General features: G+C 43.2%; 1 protein-coding gene across 2 annotated transcripts in view; it reads right to left on the reverse strand.

Moving 5' to 3' along the window:
* Positions 1 to 21,573, reverse strand: part of BANK1 (B cell scaffold protein with ankyrin repeats 1) — a 395,667-nt gene that overhangs the window by 281,125 nt on the left and 92,969 nt on the right. The gene's annotated exons all lie outside the window — the stretch shown is intronic.

Below are 21,573 nucleotides of genomic sequence, written 5' to 3' on the forward strand. Positions count from 1 at the left end.
AGTACCAGACCCACAAGACTTCACCTCTGACATCAATTCTGACGTCGGAGAGGAAGTTCTGGGCCAGCCAATTGCTGCCTGGCTGGCCTGGACATTCCGCTACGACATCTGAATTGACGTTGGAGGTGAAGGCTTGTGGGCCTGGCGCTTGTATGCATCAGGCCTGGCTCGGGGAAGCAGGGAGAAATCAGCGTGGTGGCTTAGGGAGATGGGGGCGACAGGGAGAGAGAAAAAGAATCGAGGAAGTGGAGAAATCGGAGTGATGACTTGGGGGGGGCAGGAGGAGAGAGAAAGAAAGGCGGGCAGGGGGAGAGAGAAAGAAAGACAGAAATAAAGAGGGGGCGGGGAGAGAGAAAGAAAGATAGACAGGCAGGGGGAGAAAGAAAGACAGAAATAAAGAGGGGGCAGGGGGAGAGAGAAAGAAAGACAGACAGAAAGAAAAGGGGAGGGGGCAGAAAAAAAGACAGAAAGAAAGAAATATTGGATTTACAGAAGAAGGAAGTGCAACTAGAGACTCATGAAATCACCAGACAAAAAGGTAGGAAAAATGATTTTATTTTCAATTTAGTGATCAAAATGTGACCGTTTTGAGAATTTATATCTGCTGTCTATATTTTGCACTATGGCCCCCTTTTACTAAACCGCGATAGTGGTTTTTAGCATCGGAAGCTGCAAGGGGCATTCAACACAGCTCCCTGTGCTAAAAACTGCTATCACGGTTTAGTAAAAGGGGAGGGGGTATATTTGTCTATTTTTGTATAGTTATTACTGCATATTACTGCATATTTTGTATAGTTATTATTGCATATTTTAAAGTCATCTGCCTTGACCTCTGAAAAAAACCCAAATGCAAATGATAATTAACATTTTCTCTGCGTACAGTGTGCTGTGTGTTTTTTAAAATTTTATTGTTGGTAGATCATTTTGAGTTGGTCATTTTTAAAGTAGCTCGCAAGCCAAAAAAGTGTGGGCACCCCAACCCTTCCCTGCCTTGCCCCAACCCCAACAACTTTAATTTCTCCAAAGTGCTGAGCCACTGACCGCCTTCCCTCTCCAGTAGCATTTGATCTTCCCTCCAGCTAACTCTTTTAATTCCCAAGAATATGTCTTCACTTCCACATTGCTTTCTGGTAAATATAACACCACCTACAGGGCACCATTAGCAAGCTGTGAAGACTGAGGCAGCAACCATAGGCACCAGTTCAGTTGATGCAGTGGGCACTTATCACTCTCAATATTAGGTGGACTCTTTCATGGAGTCCAAGACGAGGTAGCTTGCATCTTGAAGACTTGGCTTCCATGTTAGCAACAAGCAGGGAGTGGTGAGACTCTAATAGCTTTTCATGCTTGAAGAGTTAGGAGGCTTGCTTGAGGAGAGTGGGGTATCTGAAGCTGACTTGAGGAGTTGGGAGAGTTATTGGGTGTTTAGGGGGGAGATAAGTAGGTCTGAATTGACTGCGAAGAGGTCTGCTTATACCATTAGCATTTTACAAATGAAATATAAGAACGGACAGAAAAAAATGAATAAAATAAATCTAAACAAATTGACAACAGAACAAAGAATGATGCAGAATTTTTTTCCCCCATGCACACCCCTATATAAAACAAGTGGCTGAAATACTGAAAACAACATTCTCTCCTTACAAAAGCGCGACTGCACTAAGTAGATTTTAAATATTTATTTCTTAATTAAACAATGCATAATTTAAGCACAGCAAATTACCACACAGAAGCAAGGATTCTACCGTTCTGTAAAAAAATACAATCATGGGAAAACTGAGACAAACACACTAGAAACTGCATCCTGCACATCTCACAGCCCTGAGATCATGCTCATGCAGTAGCATAGTAAGAGGGGCATGGGGGAGTGTGGTCTGCCCTGGGCACAATCTTCCTAAGGGTGCGGCACTAGTCATCCTTTCTGCCCACCCCTATTCCTCTCCTTGCCACGCGCGCACGCCCCTTGCCTTCCCTCGTAACTTTTTTTTACTTCCCCAGCAAGAGGTTGCTGTCTGCACTCTCTCTTACGTCACGTCTGCGACCCGCACCTAGGAAGTGACATCAGAGGGCGAGCTGACACTGACGTGGGCATGCTGCTCATGCCGGAGAAGTTAAAAAGGTACGGGGAAAGGGAAGGGGGGCGCGTGTGCGACAGAGGGGAGGGGCGCCGCTCACCGAAGGGGCATGGGGAGGGGCATCAAGGGCACTCAGTTTATTTATTAGACGTCTGTGTGGAACACTGTCAAAAGCTTTGCTGAAATCTAAATACACCACATCTAGTGCATACCCTCTATCCAGATTTGTCTGACAAGACCTTCTTCTAGTGAATCCATGTTGCCTCTGGTCCTGTAATCCACAGGATTCCAGAAATTGACCATTCTCTGTTTTAAAAGCATTTCCATCAATTTGTTTACCACAGAGGTCAGACTTACCGGCCTGTAATTCCCTACTTCTTCCTTACTTCCGCTTATGTGGAGAGGAACCACATCCGCCCTTCTCCAGTCCTCCAGTACCACTCATGACTAGGTCAGTCAGCAGAGCTACCAGAACTTCCATAAGTTCCTTCAGCACCCTCAGATGTATACCATCCAGCCTCATCGCTTTGTCTACCTTTATTTTAGCTAGCTCCTCACGAACACAACCCTCTGAAAATTGATCAGGGTCTATTACTCCTCCATCCCTATTCACATTTATCTTCTGTGGTCCCGCTCCCAGCGTGTCAGCCATGAACACAGAACATGGCTTTTCTTTATCAGCTTCTACATATTCCTCTCCTTCCCCTTTGAGTCTCACAATGCCACTTTTGAACTTCTTCCTATCACTAATATATCTAAAAAATGTCATCTCCCCGTTTTACCGTGTCAAGCTATTTTTTCTTCTATTTGCATCTTTACTTGACTATATGACCTCTCTTAACTTTTCCAGATATTTTTGCCTGTCTTCCTCTTTCTGCGATCTTTTGTGGTTTATGAAAGCTAATCTCTTATTCCTTACCTTCTCAGCTACTACTTTCAAGAACCAAAGCGGCCTTCTTATAGATTTAATGGAGATTCTTTTTATGACCACTTATGTTTAAGTACCATGTATTCTTACAAGAACTAGCAGCATTCACTGTAGATTTTGCTTCTGTTTCACTTAGAGGTCTAGTTAGCAAGGTTTGGTAAAAAAAAGAGCTTTTACTGTATCTAGATTTGCCATAGGAATCAGCAGATAGGGGTTGTTTTAGCAGCCCCAGATCATTAGGCTATAAGGCTTGTAGCATAAAGGCAGGTTGTAGCATAAAGAGACCAATCCAAACCTCCTGACACACCTCCCCCTAGAGCACATCTCCCCATCCCCCTGATCACAAACCTCCCCAGATCCAGAACCCCCCTGATCCAGAACCCCAATCAAAGCCCCAATTTTATTTTCTATATCCTTGTACACCGCTTAGAACTGTAGGCTTATGTGGTATATAAATAAATAATTGTTATGTTATTCCTGATCACAACCCCCCCCCCCCAATCTAGAGCCCTCAACACATCTCCCTTGCTCAAAGTCGCCAACGCATGAAAGATCCTTGCCCTTCCAGTGCAACCTGTCAAAATGGCGACCATAGAGGTAGACTCACATGACTATGCTTGGAGATCATACTGTATATGTATATATAGAAACATGTCCTTCCTAGCAGTAGTCTTGCATGACTAGTGCTAGGGGTGCCATTTTGACAGGCAGCATCAGAAGGGCAGGTATCTGTCCTATTCTGGGAACCTTTCTGACCATCAGCAAATGGCGGTAATAGCATGGAGATGGGAGAGGGGGATTCTTGTGAATGAGGACTTTGGGGGTGGGGGATGTGATGGGAGGTCTGAATTGGAGGGGGTTGTGATTGGGTATAGGGGCTTTTATTTGAAATGTGAGGATGTGCTGGGGATCTGGTCAGTGGGTGGAAGCTTTGATTGGGAAATAGGAAGGTCTTCTCACATGTGTGTGTGTGTTTAATCTGCACTGTAGCCCCCTTCAGCTCCAGCCAGACGCATCAGGCTGCAGCTTTGAATTCCAATGCTCCTGGCATGGTAAAATAACCCCCGTTTTTAGCTGGGGTTATTTTACCATGATATTCTGCCCATAACACGACTTGTAGTGCATCATTGCAAGTCACATTATAGTTTTTACATAGTAATGAGCTGCTGTACATGCATTTGCATGTTTTGCATCTCATTACTATTTAACCTGCAGTGATTTATATTTTGCTGTGTTACAATATGTCAAGCTGCTTTAGGGCCCTTTAAATCACATTAAAGGTCAAACACCACACCTTCAAAAAGATATAAAAAGGATGGAGTCGGTCCAGAAGAAGGCTACTAAAATGGTACGTGAGCTTCGTCATAAGGCGTATGGGGACAGACTTAAAGATATCAGTATGTATACTTTGGAGGAAAGGCGGGTGAGGGGAGATATGATAGAGATGTTTAAATACCTACAGTACATGGCACAAATGTGTATGAGTCGAGTCTCATTCATTTGAAAGTAAGCTCTGGAATGAGAGGACAAAAGATGAAATTAAGAAGTGATAGTATCAGGAGTAATCTAAGAAAATACTTTTTTACAGAAAGGGTGGTAGATTAATGGAACACTCTCCCGGAAGAGACAGAGATTGTGTCTGAATTCAACAAAGCCTAGGATAGGCGCATGGGATCTCTTAGAGAGAGGAAGAGATAATGTTTACTGAGGATAGGCAGACTGGACGGGCCATTCGGCCTTTATCTACCGTCATGTTTCTATGTAAAGCCCAAATGCAGCTTAGTAACTTCCCCCTTATTAGCTTTCACTTGGGAAATTTTGTTTGTGAGCTGGCACAGTGAAGCAGAGGTAGCACTACCAGCTTAAGTTAAATCAGCAGACGGTGCAGAAAGGCAATGGCAGAAATGAGGAAAGTGAAGACGAAGGTTGGGTGTGAGGTAGAAGGGCGCTGCAGATTAAACAGGACTTCCTCTCCCTGTGCAGCATCCTAGCTGAGGAACTAAAAACGAGGTCCTTTCAGTGAGTCACCCAGCTACCTTGAGATATTGTGTTTTTAATAAACATTAGTTTATTTAAAATTTCACTAAACTCATATATTCATTTACTGACTAATTTAATACAACCCATGACTCAGGGGAACAGATGTTTTGGCAGACAGATAAATAGGGCTAGACTACAGAATGCACCATGCAGGGAATATTACTATTCAGAGGTGTAATTGAATTATTCCACTCAGATGGCAGGGCTGAAATGCAGGTCCCCTTTATATGCAGATGAACTGCATGAAATAAGACTCAATGGGATTTATTCATAACATAACATAACAAAATTTCTCATATACCGCAGCTACATCATGGTTCTATGCTGTTAACAAAAATTAAAATACAACTATACACGGTATAAACACAATTAATTAATTAAAATATTTACCGCATAGATCAGTCTTCATAAATTTTCTAAATGCCAAATAAGAAGTAGAGATAGAAAGATACATACTAAGTTGTTTAACCCATAATGCTGCCTGATATGCTAAGATCTTACTAAAGAAACATTTTCCCCATTCTGGGCCAGATTCAGGGAATGGCAAACAAATGTAGGTGCTGGGGAAAATCTATGCTAAGCGATGTTCTATAAAAAGCACCCCAGGCTGAGCGTCTTTTATAAGATAGTGCTTAAAGCGGACTCCCATATCCAGCTTTGAGCGCAAGGACTTACGCCAGCTGATACCTGGTTGAAATCCTGGTGTGCAAGTTGGGTGTATGACCTTGATATTCCATAACATTGCGTCTAAATATTTGGAACACCCCTGACCCACCCATGCCCCTCTCCTGGCCATGCCCCTTTGAGGATGTGTGTGAAACACGTTTGGGTCACAGCATTATAGAATAGCAAGTAGGTAGATGGGCGAGTCAATCCAAATTGGTGCCAATTATCTCCAATTAAGGCCAGTGATTAGTTGTAAGTACCCAATTGACTAATTAGCTTATGGGTGCCACGAAGAGATTATGGGTGTGCCATGAGAGATTCCAGAATTTTACTTTATTTGTAAAAATTCCCTTCATAAGTATACACTAGAATAGATGACATGTATGTTGCATACGCTAGTCTGTCAATGTGTGTTAGGATATAACTGCCCAGGCAAGCATCATTCTTTGACTTGATTGGTCCTTGAAAACTAACGGCAAGTAATTTTATTTATTTATTTATGTATTTTATGCAGTAGTTATCCTAACTTGAACAACAAAGCAATCAAGGCTTTGTAACCGTTTGGATCTTCTTATCTTTGCAAACCTGGATTTTCAAGTTCTGATAGAAATTAAATTGAAAAAAAAGAGAATGACTGGTGGATGATGAAATGCGTGTTTGCTTGTCAACTATTGAGCCATGTTTTGAGTTAGTTTGCACTCAAAAGCAAGCATATCCATCGCATTGATTAGTAATTCAATTTTATCTATTATAGTATAGTGTAGTATTATAGTATAGTATAGTATGTATCTATACATACATAGCTTAAAGAACTTTAAATAAATAACTCTCAAATTTAATTTTTTGTTGGTTTTGCAATTTTATAATTTCAATTATAATGTGCCGTGAAAAACATTTGCTCCACTGAGTGGAAAAATTTGCTCCATTTAGTTTGTCAGAGCTAAAAAAAGTTTGAGAAACACTTATCTACAGTATATCTATATATACAGTACTTGAATACTGCCCAAGGGGGACAAAAGAGAGAAATAATAGACAACGAATGAAATTATAGGCTTCAAGAGAACATGACTGCAAACTGCCATTTGAAGAATTAAACAAAATAGGGGGTCAATACTCAAAAGCATGTGCGGCCTTATCCTATTTGAGAAAAGACATCTTCCAAATAACTCAGAGGAATCTGAACAGGCTCCATTTTCCAGAGACAGCAATTGTATCTGAATATAGTCACTAACTGGCTGCATATAAACAGACAAAAATAAGTATATTCTGCAGCATTTCATGGTCAAAGTCAAAACAGATTAGGAAAAGTGCCTAGGCAACAGCCACATAAAGGCCTGTGCCCATGTATATTAGACATAACTTTACCCAGTTAGCATATAATGGTACAGTTCCAGCATTTAATCTTGTTTATAGCACCTTGTCATAATAACATAAGAATAACCTTACTGGGTCAGACCAATGGTCCATCAAGCCTAGTAGCCTGTTTTCATGGTGCCCAAACCAGGTCCCTAGTACCTGGCCAAATAAGAACATAAGAATTGCTGCTGCTAGGTCAGACCAGTGGTCCATCGTGCCCAGCAGTTCACTCACGCGGCTGCCCTTAGGTCAAAGACCAGTGCCCTAGCTGAGACTAGCCTTATCTGCATACGTGCTGGTTCAGCAGGAACTTGTCTAACTTTGTCTTGAATCCCTGGAGGGTGTTTTCCCCTATAACAGCTTCCGGAAGAGCGTTCCAGTTTTCTACCACTCTCTGGGTGAAGAAGAACTTCCTTATGTTTGTACGGAATCTATCCCCTTTTAAATTTAGAATGTGCCCTCTCGTTCTCTCTACCTTGGAGAGGGTGAACAACCTGTCTTTATCTACTAAGTCTATTCCCTTCATTATCTTGAATGTTTCGATCATGTCCCCTCTCAATCTCCTCTTTTCAAGGGATAAGAGGCCCAGTTTCTCTAATCTCTTACTGTACGGCAACTCTTTCAGCCCCTTAACCATTTTAGTCACTCTTCTCTGGACACTTTTGAGTAATACTGTGTCCTTCTTCATGTATGGTGACCAGTACTGGATGCAGTATTCCAGGTAAGGGCGTACCATGGCCCGGTACAGCGGCATGATAACCTTCTCCGATTTGTTCGTGATCCCCTTCTTAATCATTCCTAGCATTCTGTTCGCCCTTTTTGCCGTCGCTGCGCATTGTACGGACGGCTTCATTGACTTGTCGACCAGTACTCCCAAGTCTCTTTCCTGGGGGTCTCTCCAAGTACTGCACCGGACATCCTTTATTCGTATATAAGATTTTTGTTACCAACATGCATCACCTTACACTTATCCATGTTAAACCTCATTTGCCATGTCGCAGCCCATTTCTCGAGCGTGTTTATGTCACATTGCAGGTCTTTGCAATCCTCCTGCGTTTTCACTCAGCGGGTGGTGGACACCTGGAACGCGCTTCCAGGAGAGGTGATAGGACAGAGTACAATACTGGTGTTCAAAAAGGGACTGGATGACTTCCTGGAAGCGAAGGGGATTGCAGGGTACAGATAGAGGGTTACTTACAGGACATTAGGCGAATAGGGTATGAACGTTTTAGGTTAGAAGCACTTACAGACCATGGGGGGCCGCCACGGGAGCGGACTGCCGGGCACGATGGACCCCTGGTCTGACCTGGCAGGGGCAATGCTTATGTTCTTATGTTCTTAATAACTTTGTATCATCTGCAAATTTAATCACCTCACTCGTCGTACCAATTTCCAGGTCATTTATAAATATGTTGAAGAGCATGGGTCCAAGCATTCCACCTGCAGCATTCCACTCGTGATGCTTTTCCAGTCCGAGTATTGTTCATTTACCCCCACTCTCTGTTTCCTATCCGCCAGCCAGTTTTTAATCCACGTGAGTATTTCACCCTCGATTCTAGGGCTCGCAATTTTTCAAAGTAGTCATTCACGTGAAATCTTGTCGAATGCCTTCTGAAAATCCAGATATACAGTGTCGACAGGTCACCCTTGTCAATCTGCCTGTTTACTCCCTTGAAGAAGTGCAGCAAGTTCGTCAGGCAAGATCTTCCTTTGCTAAAGCCATGCTGGCTGGTCCTCATCAGATCGTGTCCATCAAGGAGATCAACGATGCAGTCCTTTATCAGCGCCTCTACCATCTTTCCTGGTACCGAGGTCAGACTCATCGGTCTGTATTTTTGCGGATCTTCCCCTGAACCTTTCTTGAAGATCGGCATAACATTTGCCACTTTCCAGTCTTCCAGAATCCTTCCTGACTTGATCGACAGATTGGCTATTAGTTGAAGCAGTTCAGCTATAGCCCCTTTCAGTTCCTTGATTACCCTTGGATGGATGCCATCCGGTCCTGGGGATTTATTGTTTTTAAGCCTATTAATCTGCCTGCATACTTCTTCTAGACTGACTGTCAACCCTGTCAGTTTCCCATTTTTGATTCCTGCGTATAGCCTGTCGGCTTCCGATATTTAGTGTATATCCTCTTCGGTATATACAGATGCAAAAAAATGTGTTCAGTTCTTCATCCAATGGTCCTACCGCTTCCTTCGCGGGTCGTTTTCCCTTAATATATCGAAAGAACGGCTTGAAGTTTTTTGCCTCCTTGGCTATTTTTTTCCCCGTAGTCTCTTTTGGCCCCTCTTACCATCTTATGGCACCTGCTTTAATGTTGTTTGTGCTTTTTCCAGTTTTCGTCCCAAGGAGTAGCAACATTCCTTGCTACCAATCTAGGGTAAGCAGTGGCTTCTTTCATGTCTTTCTCAATAACAGACTATGGACTTTTCCTCCAGGAAATGCTTTCCAGAGCTTAACTATTCTCTGAGTGAAAAAATATTTCCTCCTATTGGTTTAAAAAGTATTTCCCTGTAACTTCATCAAGTGTCCCCTAGTCTTTGTAATTTTTGACGGAGGGAAAAATCGATCCACTTGTACCCGTTCTACTCAACTCAGGATTTTGTAGACTTCAATCATATCTCAGCCATCTCATTTCCAAGCTGAAGAGCCCTAACCATTTTAGTCTTTCCTCATACGAGAGGAGGTTCCAACCCCTTTATCATCTTGGTTGCTCTTCTTTGAACCTTTTCTAATGGCATTATATCTTTCTTGAGATAAGGAGGCCATAATTGAACTCAATACTCCAGATGAGGTTGCACCATGGAGCGATACAGGGGCATTATCCCGGGAGGGGCATTGTCCTGGCAGAAGCATCAGAATAACTTTATGGCTGGGGTAAAGGGCAGACAAACCAAACTCCTCAAGTTCCCTGTTTGCTGATATAGTTTGGAACAAAATGTTGGTCAGGCCTATGACCCTGTGGTCTACCCCATTTTGATGCCAGTGGTAAGGATGCTGTCTCACTTTCATGTTTTCAATATTGAGGTGCAGGAAAGCTCTACAGGACTACAGAGAACCAGCCTGTTTCTGGCCTTTGAAAACACAATATTGAAGCACCAGCCCCCAGTGGAAGAAATGGAGGTGGAGGACTCCCGCTCAGCTTAGACTAAGAGGGAACAGTGTTTACAGGCAGAATGCTTGTTCAGTGGTAGTTTTATCTTCTTTATCAGTAGATGAAACAGGCCTAATTCCAAAGGGAGCCAATGCAAAGGATGTAATAGAAAGGGGACAGTGTTCTGTATATGTTATAATTTAAATAATGAAAAACCACATTTTACCTCCAAGCAAAATAGCCTTTGCCCATATCAGCTAATGAAACTAAATGCCACGGTGCTTTTACAATGGCTGACTCTGTGCCACATTTAGAGTGACAGCTGAAGCCATATCTCCACAAAGAGGCCAATTCCCAAATTTGCAGACTTACAGCCTGTTTTACAAATCCACGCGGCAATAGCCCCAAAGCCCTTTAAATCTCTATGGGCTTCGGGGCCGTTACCGTGCAGCAGCCGTTAGGGCGGCTTTGTAAAACAGGCACTTAAATTTGTGTAAATTTTGTATCAAAAGTATTTGTTTGGAGCACTCTGTTTACCATATAACTCTTATATCTTGGTATCCCAAGTCCTCTAAATTTTCTTTACACTTCTACCTCTAACCCTCTGTTGTAGTTTCTTCCTATTTCTTCCACTGTAAACCGCGCCGAGCTCTACGAGCGTGGAGATGATGCAATATACAAACCTAAGGACTAGATTAGATTAGATTAGATTACTAAGCAAGATCATGGCTATATTACTTGCATTTTTTTGTGAGTGTATGTTTAATGCAATTGCAAAGAGTAGCCCCCCTCTGTACCCCCAACTGCTTTTCAATCCCTGCTGGTCTAGTGGTATATTCAAGGCAGAAGTGATCCCCAGTCACTCTTGCCTATGTCAGTTCTGTCTTCAAAATGTCTGCTGTGACTTGTGGCATTCTTGGAGATTATCACTTGAGGTTATGGCAGCCATTTTGAGAACAGAACCAGCATGGGCAGGCGTGACTGGGGATCACTCCTGCCCTGACTACACCACTAGCTACAAGGGATTGTAAGAAAGACCTAACAGGGAGCAACTATAGGTGGGCAGGAGGGAGGGGCAATGGAGGGGACGGAAGGAAGGAAGGAGGCAAATCGGACAAAGCACTAACTTTCAGCTTCCACCACATGGTGAGTTTCCTCCAAAATCGAAACCATGACTTTAGCATTTTGATTGAAACAGGGCAGAAAAAGGCTTTTGGGTCAGACTCGGCACCGTAACCAAAAAAGAAACCACAATTCAGTCAGCCTCTAATCTGGGTATCAGCACTGAAAATTACCACTGCCCAGATAACTTTGCTCTCTTCCCCTGGACCATCCTGCTATTATCCCTGACCGTGTAGGGGTAGGTCAATAAAGATATTCAGTGTGTGAATCTCCCTCATGTGGGCTTATCTGGATATCAGGATTTCTGTATAAGTCTTTTTTAAATATTGATTCATATTACCAGCTATCTTCCTTATTGATTTGTCAAAAGACAGCAAGACATGGATTAGTATATACTGAGTCACTTAATCCTCCTTTCTCTGGTTGCTTCTGCAGCATCGTCACTGGGATGATGCTGAATATATTCTTTATAGGAAGTTGCAAAGTGACATTTCAATTTCACTGAAACATGACTAGGATTTAATAGAAGAGAAAATGTTTGAAACCTAAGTAGATGCAACAAAATTTTCTGAAGCAGCAGGATGGCCTTTTGCACTTTTCTGCTTAGCAAACTACTCATACTCAAAAATAACTTTAAACAACAATAATATTGTGCTCTCATTATCACAACCTTCACATTAACAGAACACACGAAAGAAGTGAGGGCTTCTGGTTGTCATTAGAAGAAATAGTCACGGCAGCCTACTCCCCTTCAGTTTACACACTGGAAGAATCCGGTGACCCTCAATGAATAAGCGAAAATGAAAGTTAGCTCTAAAATACTCGTATCACCAAAGAAAATTGAGTCCAGATTGGAAACCTCAGCACCCTGGGGTTGTGGGTTCAAACCTCGCGCTGTTCCTTGTGACCCTGGGCAAGTCACTCAGTTTCTCCCATAGCCCCAGGTACATTAGATTGATTGTGAGCCCACCAGGACAGATAGGGAAAATGCTTGAGTAACTGTAAAACCACTTAGATAACCTTGATAGTGGTATATAAACACCTAATAAATTTCAAACTTGAAAACAGGGAAAAAAATTCCAGGAGAATACAGTTAAGAGTTTCAAGTTTCAAGTTTTATTAGGATTTTATATACCGCCTATCAAGGTTATCTAAGCGGTTTTTACAATCAGGTACTCAAGCATTTTTCCCTCTCTGTCCCGGTGGGCTCACAATCTATCTAACGTACCTGGAAAATATGGTCCTCATATTACTTTTACACCTCCATAAAAATCTACTGAATAGCAAACCAAGTTTCATTTTAACGTGCACTTGAAAATTTAATTGATTCTTATATTAAACCATTTTCAGCAAGTGCTTTATTACATAGGCTGTCTAGATTACTAATTGAGATAGATAAAGAATGCATGAAGAGTCTTGTGATCTAACAGAGTTTGAAACCTTTAGCCTTGATGTTTTCAGTTATACTGTACACTTCTCCCTCCCTATTCGCGGGGGTTAGGGGCAGAGCCGGCCCGCGAATGAGGAAAAATTGCGAATAACTTTTGGCCGGCTCTGACCCACCCCTGGACCTTACCTGGGGGTCTAGCGGTGACGCAGGGTACGAGCGATCTTCCTACACTCCTGCCCCGTGCAGAGCCGCGCCTATGTAGGTGTGATTCATGGCATAGATAGGTGCTGGAAATGTAGGCCTATCTTTCACGGAGGGCGCCATCATGTGACTGACACGCGATCGACAGCTCGTTGCCAAAGGTTATGTTAAAAGTGGCTAGAATAGCTGGGTTTGAACAAGGTTTGGACAAGTTTCTGGAGAAAATGTCCACAGTCTGCTATTGAGATAGATAAAGGGGAAGCTACTGCTTGCCCTGGGATCGATAGCATGGAATGTTGCTACTATTTGGGGTTTTGTCAGGCACTTGTGACCTGGATTGGCCACTGTAGAAACAGGATACTGGGCTGGATGGACCAATGGTCTGATCCAGTATGACTAATCTTATATTCTTAATATCATCCTTGTCCTACTTGCAGCCCTGATTGAATCCCATAGATTGAGTGTTTTTACATCTTTGCTGACATGTAGCTACTGATTATTCAGGCATTCTGTTTAATCATTCCCACAATAAGACTGGACTGGACTGGATTTATTAATTTTATATACTTTTCTGTATAATGTGTTAAAGCGGTTTATGTTTATAAAAATTTAATCTGCCGCTTAAACTAACAACAGATCCAAATGGGTGCAATAAATAAAACCATAAGATGAAAGGAACTCCATAAAATCAATAGGAGAGAACTAATAGCATATCTACGGTAAAGATGTACTAATCAGATACATACAGGCAAAAGCAATTACAACAAATTCAGTCATAAGATAACCTACCATTAAAAAGAAGAAAAAAAAAAACCATGATCAAAGTAATACAGATTCTTAATTAAAACATAGCTAAACCAGCCATGTTTTAAAACGCTTATGAAAGCTAAAATACGAAGGAGAATTATGCAGTTCATCTGTTTAAGAAGTTCTAAAAGGAGAGGCCCACATATGAAAAAACTGTCTTCCCAGTCATTGAGGCCCAGCTTCTACCCTGTTTCCCCGATGGTAAGACACTGTCTTATTTTTTTTGGAAGGCCAAAATATGCTCTAGGGCTTATTTTCGGGGGGATGCCTTATTTACATTTTTTTCTAAAAAGGGGGGGCTGTCTTATTTGACGGCTGAAGAATCGGTCGGCCGAAAAATCGTACCGTGTATGGCCAGCTTTATCCATCATACCATATATTGTACCATTTAATGTCCCCAATGTTCTCCATCAGGGAAACACAGTAAAGAGATTATTCTGTAGTGCAGCATCAGAGGGGACTTGACAATGTGAAACCATTCTTTATATACCATATGCATTTTAAACAGGCTTTATATACAGTAAGTGGTATTGCTCACAGCAAAAGAAACCTGTCTGCGTGTCTCACTTTTGGAAGTTCTGGCCGTGAACAAACTCCTGCAGTCTCCGTTAGGGAGGGATGAGGGAAGCTGCCTGTGTTTCCTTGCGCGGAGTCACATGCGCGCGCTGCAGTCCTGTCACTTCCTCCTCTTCACTTCATGACGAGGCGCGGCACGCAGCCATGGAGGCAAATACGGTAGACGGAGGGACCACACGGAGTCACCCACCGTACCACCCGATTTGGGTAAGCGCAGGTATCGGTGGGTGGCTTATTTGCGGGGGGGGTGCCTTATTTTACATTTTTTTCTAAAAAGGGGGGGCTGTCTTATTTGATGGCCCTGCCTTATCATCGGGGAAACAGGGTACAAACGGCACCTAGATTAGGCGTTGCTAGGCAACCTGAACGTGGATGCCTAGAGATGCCTAACTATAATCCACGCGTAACCCAAATTCATATAACATAAAACTTTATTTATGAATTGCAGATACCTCATAGTCCCATGCGATTTACAAAAGATAAAACCAGCACATGAACTGTTGAATTTACAATCAATTAAAACCATACAATAATCATTTTCCAAATTTACTAAACAAATAAGAACATAGGAATTGCCGCTGCCGGGTCAGACCAGTGATCCATGTGCCCAGCAGTCCGCTCAGGCGGCGGCCCTTAGGTCAAAGACCAGTGCCCTATTTGAGTCTAGCCTTACTTGCGTATGTTCTGTTCCAGTGGGAACTTATCCAACCTTGTCTTGAATCCCTGAAGGGTGCTTTCCCCTATAACAGCCTCCGGAAGAGCGTTCCAGATTTCTACAACTGTACCACTCATTAATCTTCTGAAATGCATTTAAGAGAACGATGGTGGAATTAACAGTCAAATTATAGACTCCCATTTGGACACTTGGGGCTCCTTTTACGAAGCCGCAGTAGCGGTTTAACACGCGTAATAGCGCGCGCTAAACTGCCAGCCGTGCTAGCCGCTACCGCCTCCTCTTGAGAAGGCGGTAGTTTTTCGGCTAGCGCGAGGGTTAGCGTGTTGATAAAAAGTCACGCGCGTTAAAGCCGCTAACACGGCTTCGTAAAAGGAGCCCTTGGTAGGAAAGTAAATTGGTTACATATCTTTTATACGTGCATTCCTTTACTGACGGAAAAGCGAAATAAGTGATATTTCGCAAAGATCATTTTGGTAAAGAAAATGCAAGATGAGCATATAAGTAAGAAGGAACTAAACCAAACATGATCTTATAACAAACACATCCCTTATTTGCCCTGTTTGTCTGTCTTGACTATATTGTAAGCTCTGTCAAGAAGGGACTGTCTTATGCATGTTTAGTACACAGTGCTACATACATCTAGTACAGGGATGTCAAAGTCCCTCCTCGAGGGCCGCAATCCAGTCGGGTTTTCAGGATTTCCCCAATGAATATGCATGAGATCTATTTGCATGCACTGCTTTCATTGTATGCGAATAGATCTCATGCATATTCATTGAGGAAATCCCGAAAACCCGACTGGATTGCGGCCCTCGAGGAGGGACTTTGACACCCCTGATCTAGTAGTACTATGGAAATGCTAAGTAATGATAAACAGGGTACAAGTTTTTAAATGAATAAATAATAATAGTAGTAACAGCAGGATATATTTCAGCTTGGCTTAGAAGCCAGTCTATCTAAAATAGTTTATTTTCTGACAACCAGGAAAATATCATAAATCCCTTTAAACTGGAAACCCTGTGGCTCTCAAGCAATAACACCTCACTACTGCTACTAACTTCTATAGTGCTACTAGACATGTGTAGCACTATACTAATCTAATTTGAGGTTTCTGAGTCGCACTATACCTAACTAGGTTCAAGGTGATTTACAGTGCTATTTAAATGGATACAATTGAAAAATAAAACAAGAAGCTCTTAGTAGTCATCATGACAATACAGATATGAGGGGGGTAATACAATAGGAGAGCTAATACTGGATTTAGGAAAATGTTGAAAACTGTGCTATTGGAGCGTTTTTTTATGCTTGATAGGTGAAGAGTTACATGTTGTTATATATGATTTTTGCCAGTGGGGGTCATTCTGTCATTGTTTTTACTTTTTTATTACTTGCTGTTATTTTATTAGAGACTAGTCTTATAGCCCGTTACATTAACGGGTGCTAGAATATATGTGTGTGTGTCTGTCTTTATTTCTTTCTCTCTCTCTCCTTAGCCGCTTTCTTTCTTTCTGTCTTTCTTTTTCCTTGGCTGTCCATCACCACCCCTTGCCTGCTCCCCCTGTCCATTCTCCCTTCCTTTTACCTCCCCTGTGTCCACCACCACCCCTTCACTGCTCTCCTTATGCAGCAGTAGCCCTTCTCCCTTTGTTTTACCCCTCCCCCCTGTCCAGGAGCACCTCTTTCCTTCTCCCCCTGTCCAACATTAGGCCTCCGTTCCTTTTTCTTCACCCCCCCTGTCCATCAGCACCTCTTTCCTTCTCCCCCTGTCCAGCAGTAGGCGTCCCTTCCTTTTTCTCCTCCCCCCTTCCTCCTTCTTAGCCCTATGATACACTTACCTTGCTCTGCCCCTGATCAGAGGTCCCGACAGCCGCCCAGTTGCACCCATTGGAAAAGTTCCCTCTGCCGCATCCTGCACCCCTCCTGACGCGACTCCCGCTGTCTTTCTTTCTGTCTGTCTCTGTCCCTGGCCCCCTTTGTCTGTCTTTCTGTGTATCTCCCTGCTCCTGTGACTTTCTTCTTTTCTTTCTGTCTCCCTTCCTCCCTCTGTCTATCTGTCTGAAGCAGCATTCCCTCCCCCTCCATTTCCCTCCCCCCATACCAGTTCCCTGTGCACCTGCCCCTGTGTCTTTATTCTTTTCTTTCTGTCTCCCTTCCTCCCTCTGTCTGTCTGTCCAAAGCAGCTTTCCCTCCCCCTCCATTTCCCACCCCCACACCAGTTCCCTGTGCAGCAGCATTAGCATTTCCTCTACCCCCCCTTTCCCTTCGCGCGGTCCCGACTACATATGGCGATTCAACTACACCCGGCTCTTAATCTGACCAGAGTCCTTTGCCGCCCCCCCCCCCCTTCCCTTCCTTTTCTGCGGGCCCGACTACACATGGCGATTTAAGCAGCGTGTGCAGCAGTCTTCACACGCTGCTTCGGGTCCTTCTACTGCCCTGATTTACTCTGGCACGTCCCTGATGACATCATCAGAGACGCGGCAGAGCAAATCAGGGAAGTAGAAGGGCAGCGTGTGAAGACTGCTGCACACGCTGTTTGAATTGCCAGGTAGGTAGTCGGGCCCATGGGAAGGGAAGGGGGGGGGCGGCAAAGGACTCGGGTCAGTTTAAGAGCCAGGGCGGAAAGTTGCTGGGCTCCTCGGTGGGGGCGCTGAGCAGCCGCGATCCCTCTCCTCCGAGACACCTCCCCCCCGCTGGAGGAACGGAGATCGGCGGCTGGCTGCGGTCCCGGCGTGTGGAGGCATCGGCAGCTGGTGACGTAAGCGCGCATGCGCACTCCTACATAAGGTGCCATACATCTCATGGAAAACGGATGCACGCAGGTGGGAGTGCGCATGCGCGGCTTACCGTTTTATTATATTAGATTACTTAGGTTGTGTTGTTTTTGTTATGCGTTTACAGTGTATTTTATTATGTATTTTTTTTTATGACCCGCATAGAATTGCTGGATATGTGGGATATAAATTTTTTAAATAAATAAATAAATAGAGATCCCTACTGTGCAATTTCTAAAGAGACACAATCTAGCAGTAACCGAGGATGCTGGAGAGGTTATATTCTTTTAAATCATATTCCCATCACTTATTGTCTCTTTTGATCACACATTATCATTTGAGCCGCACATTTTGGCCCTGATTCTATAAACAGCGCCTAGCAGCTAGGCGCTGCACAGCATAGTTGTCAATTAACTGCTAGGCACTGTTTGTAGAATCATGCGTAATGGCGCTTAACTCAGCTTAGGCACAGGTAGGCATCATAATGTTAGGTGCCAGTATATTTGTCTGTCCGACAAAGTTAAATCCTCGACTTTCTTGCATATCACAGGCCATCCAGGATGAGGATCATCTTCAATGGACCTTCTACCCCACTTAAACTGCTTGCTTCAAAGTTTTACTTTGTAGGATGATGGGGCAGACTCACCATAAATTGCAGTCATGCGTTCATGGATCTCCTTTGGCTTTTCCCCTTCTTTATGTGAGAAATTTTATCACCGAATGGTGCTCCAAATCTAGCAGTTTCTTACTTGATTTGCACAAAGGACTCTCCTGACATCCTGTGTCTTGGAATGTTAAACTTGCACTGAGCCACAACTGTGCATAAGTAATCTTGAGACATGTCACAACATGCACAGACTTGTTTCAAAATGCCTGCTACTTTCTATCATACTCAGGTAGATAAACTATTGAACACCCCTCATACATGTTTCAACCACTATTTACATATGTAGATACTTCTAAAAGATACTGTAATTCTTTATATTATGGTCTCTGGTGTCAGGATGTTAATTTAAGCGATTACAAATTATTCAAATCTTGCAGTGAAACCTGTGACCATATATAAAAGTTTGGTCAAACAGAACATTGACTTCCTGTTGTTTATAGATTGACTTTTAAAGTTGTATTTTTGGTTCATAAAGTACCGTAATTTCACGCATATAACGCACGCGTTATACACGATTTTTACAAACCGTGCATAACCTCGCGCGTTATACGTGTGAGCGCGTTGTACAATTTTTTTTTTCCATTCCGATCCGGCATCCTCTCCCCCGCTCGCGTCACCCCCCTCCCCCGCGATCCTACATCCCCCCCAGCACCGCAAAATATCTCTTACCCGATTGGGCACCGGCACCAGCACCAATGCACAGGACGTGTCAGTGCCAGTGCCTGAAGATCCTCCCTCGTTGTTGCTGGGCTGGGCTGTGCTGGGCGGTGCGAGGGAGATCCTCCTTCTTCCTCGTTCCGGGCTGGACTGGGCTTTGAGCATTTGCACATGCTCAAAGCCTTCTGGTCTCGCTCTCTCCGAAGGCTCGTCCTGTGCATTGCTGCTGGTGCCCAATCGGGTAAGAGATATTTTGCGGTGCTGGGGGGGATGTAGGATCGCGGGGGAGGGGGGGGTGACGCGAGCGGGGGGGAGGATGCCGGTTCGCAGACCAGAAGAGTAAGCGGGAGTGGGAGGAGGTTATAGCAGCATGCGCGGTATACGCTTGTGCGTGCTATATAATTTTTTTTTACTGAAATGCTTTGGACCCGTGCGCTATATGCGTATGCGTGTTATACACGTATGCGCGTTATATGGGTGAAAATATGGTATTTCATTCAGGCTCTCCACTATAGAATTTGTCTAGTTTACTACTTCTACTATGTTCCAGCTAGATCCCTGAGATCATCATCCTTTCACTTCCTCTTCTCGTATTTAGTTCTGTTCAGTACAAGATATTTTGCATTATAGGGTCTTCCCTTTGGAACACTTTGCCACTAATTCTCAGTCAAGAGAAATTTTTTCCAAATTTTAAGAAACAATAGAAAACTTATTTATTTTAAGATGACTTTCAGACTTAGTTTCTTCTTTTTTGGTTTTGGTAAATCCCATTCTATCCCATCTCCAGATGAGGGCAAGATTATGCTTCACTGGAAGTATTTGTGTCACTGGGTGGTGATTTTACTCTACTGTTGCTCTATCTTGTCATTATTTGGAATTTTTTCCTTTTTATGTTTGTAAACTGCTCATAAAGTCCTCCTATTGAGTGGTATATTAAGATTTTAATAAACTTGAAACTTAAAATGGCCTCCTTGATGTATGAATATTGTCACTTTGGGGCATAGTTACTAATGTGAGTTACTGTTATGATGTGTTATTACTTGCATAAAATGGGACCTGTGGTAAAATAGCAAAAGTCAGTGGTAACTATGCCCCTTACAGGTAGAATTTATATATCTGTGGTGCAGTCCTCAAAATGCATCAAATTCTGCCCCCCTCTTTGAATGGATATTTTTTGCATGTAATGATTTATGTATCCATAATAACCCAGAGGAGGATGAGAGTGTGGCGTAGTGGTTGGAGCTACATCCTCAGCATCCTGAGGTTGTGGGTTCAAACCATGCACTGCTTCCCTGTGACCCTGGGCAAGCCACTTAGGTCTAGATGAACAACAGTCAGTCGGTATTACCAACTGGATCACTGATTTGCTGGCTGATTCCCCAACAGCGATCGATGCACAAATAAGTTTGCATGCAAATCATTTGCATGCAAACGCGACTGATTCTATCGCTCAATGAGTGATTGACACATGCACAAAGCCCTAACAGCAGTGACAGGAAAGAAGCCTCCTGTCATTGCTGTTAGAGCTTCTGGTTTTGTTATATATTTTTTTTAATGGCACAGATGTTGTGCTGTGTTAAACACAATCTGTCCCATTAAAAAATAAATAAATAAAAAATCCCCCCTGCGTCATGCCCTTCCACCCTGCACCGGGAACCTGAGCCGCCATTAACCCCCCACCGCCACCCCACGACAAAATGGCAGGAAGGATGCCTACTCCCTCCTGCCATGAAGGAACTTCCTCCATCCCCACACCACCCAAAAAAGGCAGTAGGGATGCTCACTTCCTCCTGCCACGAAGGAGCCCACTCCCCCTACCCAAAAAAAGGCAGGAGGGGTGCCCACTCCCTCCTGTCATGAAAGCACCCCCCTTTGGAAATTATACTGATTATACCGAAAAATTATGGACCGATAAGGAGGTGTTTGTTGGCTATAGTCAGTCAGCGGTAAAGTATTTGCTGACAACTACCACTTCTGACTAGTCCTGAAGAATTTATAAAAGTTGAATTTATATGGTTCAGTTTAAAGTGTGATTTCATTTTCCACATTGTTTAAGTTCTGATACCATTCTACTGTTCAAATATTGACCAGCACACTGTCACTCTGTCCTCAAAGTCCACAAACAAGGCTGTTTTTCAGGGTATCTGCAAAGAATAATCATCAATTCTATTTGTATTTACTTATTTATTTTATGAACTTGATATACTTGTGCTTACTGCAGTTTAAAATGGCTTACAACAGGGTGTGCCTCAGGTGTTCTGTGGAAAGTTCTGGGTTAGTGCGTACATTCCATGTGCTATAAAATTATTTTTATTTTTACCGCAGAGGGGGTGTATCTGGGGTGTGGAGACTGGGGGTGCGTGTCTATGGTAACTGATTGGTGTATGACTAGCGCATATGCCCTTACCAACCATAAAATAGGCTGCAGTAAGGACTCACATTCTAAACCTTTTTTTAATGGCCATGCACTAATGATGATGTTAGTTCATGGTCATTAATACAAAAATAAAAATGTAGCCATTTTACTACTGTGCAAAAAAT

The sequence above is a fragment of the Geotrypetes seraphini genome, chromosome 1, assembly GCF_902459505.1.
Source record: "Geotrypetes seraphini chromosome 1, aGeoSer1.1, whole genome shotgun sequence".
In the NCBI taxonomy this organism is placed as follows: domain Eukaryota; kingdom Metazoa; phylum Chordata; class Amphibia; order Gymnophiona; family Dermophiidae; genus Geotrypetes; species Geotrypetes seraphini.